Below are 6,156 nucleotides of genomic sequence, written 5' to 3' on the forward strand. Positions count from 1 at the left end.
TTTATTCCTCGCTTTGCTTGCCTTCCTCCGATGTGCCAACGTAGTCTTTTAGTGACTGTTTTTTTAAAAAAAGGACGTGTGGAGAACGTTAGTTGAACAATTTTGGCCTTACATTTTATCCTTGCCTCTCTCCGATGTGCCAATACGGTTTTAAAATAAAAAATTTATCAATAGGAATCAATTAATATTTTTTTGCCACAAAAACGGAATTCCGATATCAGATACGTGCTTAGCAATCCCAAAATTGGTATATGTTTGATCCTCTTCATGCATTTTGCAAATATGATATCAGATTCGTGATCAGCGTCCTTCTAAACACCCAGAATAACACAAGTGTTTGTTAAATTCTCAATTTTGCAATAATTTTCATGAACAGCATTGTTTAAACAAATAATTTTGCAAATCTGATATCATATTCGTGTTTAGCGACCCTAAAAACCATAGGACTGATGTGTTTTGTCGTTTATTTCTGCGTACTTTCCCATTAACAAAAAAATGACAAGAAACAAATTTTGAGCCATATAGTACAAAAACGTATGCGGTAGTCGGTCATTTTGGATCGGCTATTTTAAATTTTTGTTCTTAAATTGTTATCCGTATAGATATAAATTTTAACAATCGATGCTTTTACTTATGCTTTATCAATATTTATCCTGTTAAACTTGCAATTCACGTTTAATATTTGTTTCGATTAAAATGAAATCAAGGTTGATATCAAGGTTGAAATCAAGGTTCAATCAAGGTAGTATCAACCTTGATATTTTTGACAGGGCTACCAATCTCACACATCAAGAGTTTTGGTTTTGCCTAAAGGCAAGAATTTGATCGAGGAATCTTAATACTCATTAATTAATCTTATTATTAATCTTACTATTCCGCTCGCTCGCCACCCTTCAACGTGCCGACATATGTAAAAATTTAATATTTTCATCTCTCTGCTTATTAGCTGGTAAATTGATTTAGATCAGGCTTAGGATGTTGTATTTTGATTTCGATTTTTGTGTGCTTAGGATTTAATATTTTCGTTTAGTAACTTTCTATGCCTGGTGTAGATGGTTTTAGGAGATTTTCGTTTAGTATTTTTATTTTTTCATTTGCATCTCGCTGTGCATGGTGTAGGTCGATTTAAGTTTATGGGATATATTAGCATTCGCGTTTTATATTTAAGTCTTGGGTAACTAGATTTGGTGCATAGGGTTCTTTTTTTTAGTTTTAGATTGACACTTTCTTATTCATCGGCGCAGCTACCGGTAATTCGAACATTTTTGAATTAATGCAGGGTCGCCCGATGGCTGACTTTAGGGGACAAAGTGGATCGCTCTTTCCGCGATGCCCCCTGAAGTTGGCATTTGAGCGACCCTCCGAATAATCGTGACCCCAGCACTGCTGGCGGCTTCCTCTTCCGCGGAGAGATGCAGGCAGTCTTGCGTGGCGCTGGTTGCGCAGCCTGCTTAGCCGCTATCCTCCGACTGATCTGCAGCTTCGTCGGCGGAGCTACAGCTACTGGAGCTTCGGCTGCCCGGGTGTGTAGGAGGATGTCCCGAAGGTCCGGATAGGTCGTGGGCTATGCTGGTATATCTACCAGCTGCAGGTGTTCGGGCCACTCGGTGTTCAGCACGTCAAATGACGATTCCGGGGTGTTTGGCCTCGGCTGAGGCGCTGGAGCGGTGAACAGCGGCAGATCTGTCTGAGTGCTGTTGTGTTGGCACGCTGGTGCTGGCTCGGTATGGCTGGCAGCGTCGGCGGTAGGAGGCTTCCGATGCTGGCGGCGCTCTAGAGCGAGCGCTCGGTTGGACCTAGCGAATAGCAAGTGCACCAAGTCGTACTCAGCCCGCAGCTCCTGAAAGGCTTAGCGGTCCGTCTTCGACATGCGTCGAATTAGCGCTGAAAAGTACTGATTAGGAAAGGGCTAAAGAAATACACAAGGTAGTTTCTTTAAAACAAAAATCAGATTTATTGCGTTGAAGTGTATGTGCAAGTAGCCTAGGCTCCGTGCTGCCACTTCCGACGCGGTCTGATGCGAGGAGGGGATGCCTCGGTCTGGAATCCGGTCCGCCTATATGCTCTCCGAAGCGCCACTCCGCCCTGAGGAGTACGGCAGCTGCCTAGCGGCCGCGCGCGGTACTAGTGGTACGGCGGGCGCGCTGTGGCGCTGCAGCGCTGTCAAGCGGGTTGCGGGTATCCAGGGGCTTATGCAAGAGAGCCTGCGGGTGGCTTATAACACTATTACAGAATTGTTAGAAAATGTTCCTCATTACCTTATCGGTAAACTTTCCATTATTAAGACTGATCATTCTTCTTTAACTTGGTTATTACCGTTTAAAGAATTAGATGGACAGACAATTTGATGGACCAACATTTGCTGGTTGGTTAGAGAAATTGAATAAATACGATTATAAAATTATTCACAGGAAAAGTAGTTTAAATGGAAATGCTGATGGACTTTCGAGACGTCCTTGTGAACATTTTTCATGTAAATATTGTTCTAGAGTAGAAAAAAAATTCAATGAAAAAACTATTTGCCATATTATTTTTTAAGAAAATAGACCGAAAGATTGGAAGAAAAGTCAAGAAGATGAGGCTATTTCTTTTATTTGTCAAACAAAAAAATTACAGAAAAAACCAGGACAACAAGAAATTTTTGCGATGGACCAAAATATATTGTTCACAATTGGATTTGTTAATATTGATTGATGAAATATTGTATAGAAAATGGGTTTCAACAAATTTAGATTATAAAATTCGTCAATTGGTTGTTCCTATGCATAAAATCAAAGATGTTTTGGAAGAAGCTTATGATTCACTATCTGGAAGCCCTCGAACGAACCGAAGTAAGTTGAGATGTCTGGGGCTTTTGCCAAAGGTCCGTGATAAACTTCATGGGTTTATTCCAGAAGGCCTTGATTCTCACTTCGCTTCGGTGTCAATCTCTGGCTCTAAGCATGATGCTGATCTGGACGACATCCTTTCAAAAACTATCACATATCATATATCATATATCCTTTCAGGTGGCTTTAAGTTTCGAGAGGTTACCTTTTCCAATGTGGTCCTGGCTGTTGCTCACTTTTCCACTCAGGCAAAGGGATAGGATAGCATACCGCAAAGCGTCATCGCTAAATCTCTCCCTGTTCTGGACCCTTATCTGGCAAGCATTTTCTAAGCTCCTCCCTTAAGTGAAGTTTTTCCGTCGGCCTGGAAAAGGGCACACCTAGTGCCACTTAAGAAGAAGTCAATTCCATCTGCTGTGTTTGATTTTCGGTTAATTGCTCTCCTAAGTTTTCTTGCAAAAGTTCTAGAAAAAATTGTCTATGATTCGATCCTGGAGTTCATCTCAGTTTATAGACTTCGCTTTAGCAAACAGCGTTACTCAAACTAACAGAGAACATCACGGAAGGCATCGACAGCAAGCAACAACTGCTGACCATTTTGTTACTGTTTGACTTCAGTAAGGCTTTCAGGCTTTGGCGTTCCACAAGGCTCAGTTCTGGGGCCCTTGTTGTTCATGCTTTACATTAATGATCTCCGTGAAGTTCTTTGAGGGTTTTAGTGTCCAGAGGGTGTATTGGAGAACAGCTTTGACTACCTATTGTATGCAAATGATCTGCAAGTATACACTAGGGTTGATCGTGACCATCTTCATGAGGGCATTAACTGCCTGTCAGCTATTGCGCGAGCTGTGTCTGTCTGGGCAGCTGAAAATGCCTTCCTTTTAAACGTCCAAAAAACTCAATCCATCATCTTTGGTTCTGACTACAATGTCAGAAAGCTGCAAGAATATGATTTGCTAGGCATTGAAGTGCAAGATAATGTTTACGCCCTCTTTGCTGACTGCGTAAAAAACCTTAGAGTTGTCATGGACTCCAAATTAACATGGAAGCCGCAAGTGAAAGCGATTAGCCGCAAACTTAACAAAGCCCTTTACGGGCTCAGATCCTTTAGGTCATGCACAACCGAGACGTTGCGTATACAGTTGGCCAGTGCACTTCTTATTTCACATCTTGACTACTGCTCGCTGGTATATCTTGACATATCATACGAGTTGCAAAACAAGTTGCAGAGACTTCAAAACTCCTACGTGAGATACATCTGGAGGGTCAGAAAGTACGAGCACATCACGCCCTTCAGGAAGAAACTGGGATGGTTGAGGGTCATGGAAAAAAGGGAATATTTGGCATCGGTACTTCTCTATAAAGCCTGCAATACAGGCCAACCACCCTACATTGCAGCTCTTTAAAAAAAATACAGCCAGAACATCACCTAGAGTTGCTAGAGAGGTGACCGTTTCGGGTTCACGCACAGACGTGGGTTTGAAGTCCTTTAAGATCAAGGGAGTGCGCCTATGGAACACGATTCCCTTCAAGCTTTTGCCATATTGTGGCGCGTTCATCAAAGTTACTATGCCAGTTCGGTTAAAGTTGCAGTTTTACAATCATTGATTTATCGCGTTAATTCTTGTAATAACTAGCAACTTTTGTTCTCTCTCTAGCAACAAGTTCTCTCCCAACTGACGACGAAACACGATATCGCCAATAATTACACCGCCAATAGACACTTCTAATTTTTCCAATTCTTTTTTACGATCTGAAATAAATAAAACTCAGTAATTAATCATCTTAATATAAAATCCCATGAAAAATGAATCAGCCTCACTTTCTCCTATGAGGTTTTCACAATCATGCGAATTAGAATCATTTTTATTGCTTTTAATCGAATTATTGTATGCATAAAATTGGCAGTTTGCGACGAAATATAGATATATTTAAAAGATGTTTACCACTGCTTCGTAGTATTCTTGCTGGATATCGTTTTTCACGTCATTAAGCTTCGAAAACGTTGTCCTTAATGCGTGTACTTTTACGCGAAACTATACTCCATTCTGCCGGTTGAGATTCCCACAAAACTAAGCAGTACATGTTTGAAACTATCAGTATTTAATACTTTTTAATCTGGTTGTAGGTGCATCCGCTAACCTATACGAGCTTTATAAATGAACTGCTGAGATGCATAAAAAACAATTCCTCTCAAAAAAGTTAAATTTGGCGTACCATGAAAAAAAAATCGAGAATTATCACGTTTTTGATAAAAAGTTACTATGACTCTTGTAGTGTGATTTTTTTTACAAAGTTACGCGTTTATACCGAACGACGATCAATAAAATAAAGATAGCAAACAATTTTTCTTGCTGGTATATCGACGGCTGAGAGGCAGAAAGCCTATCTCAGCCGCGGCTTCAAGAACGCCCTATCTCAGCCGCGGCTTCAAGAACACCCTATCTCGGCGCGAGATAATTTTTTATACTTTTCTACGATATTAATCGCGTATGGCACATAAATATCGTAGAAAAGTATACCAAATTAGCTCTTGCCGAGATAGGGCGTTCTTGAAGCCGCGGCAGAGATATGACGTTCTTGAAGCCGCCGCAGAGATAGGGCGTTTTTGGAGCAGTGACTGATATAGAGCGTTCTGCCTCTCAGCCGTCGATATACTAATTCTTAAGCACTACTTAAAGCATTTAGAAAATAATAAACAAGGGAGCCAAAACGGCGATACTCGCAAATCGGCCGTTTTAATTTCTGAATTCTTTCTCAACTGGTGCTTTATAAATAATGATAGTCAGCATTTTAATTGAAACGTGACATTCTTTTTTTTTTACTCTTGTGGTATTGTGTACAAGTAAGACGTCTGATATAAGAGTTATCAAGTGTAGTGTTAGTATCAAGTATAAGTCAAAATGGCCAATCAAGAGCGCCAATCAAGTTGGGAACCGCGGACAGCCATATTCAGAACAAGAATACATGGATATGGTTATGATTTATGGCGAATGCGGATTTAATGCGGCAACTACTAGTCGACGTTACGCAGAACGGTTTCCTCGTCGGGACATCCAAGTGCTTAAGTTATCCTTCGTGCTGTAAATAGAGAGAGAAATAATAGAGGGACAAGGATTTATTGGGGGTCCTCGATATGCACGTAATGCCCGTAATGAGAAACAAGTTTTGGATTCCTTTCAAGAAGACCCAACAAGGAGTTTTCGGATTGTAGCTGCATCATTGGATCTATCATATGGCAAAGTTCGAAGGATTATGAAAGACAATCGGATGCATGATTGGCATTACACGAAAGTGCAGGAGCTGCATAATGCAGATTTCCCACAGA

Source organism: Nasonia vitripennis, unplaced genomic scaffold, assembly GCF_009193385.2.
Source record: "Nasonia vitripennis strain AsymCx unplaced genomic scaffold, Nvit_psr_1.1 unplaced0148, whole genome shotgun sequence".
Lineage (NCBI taxonomy): Eukaryota > Metazoa > Arthropoda > Insecta > Hymenoptera > Pteromalidae > Nasonia > Nasonia vitripennis.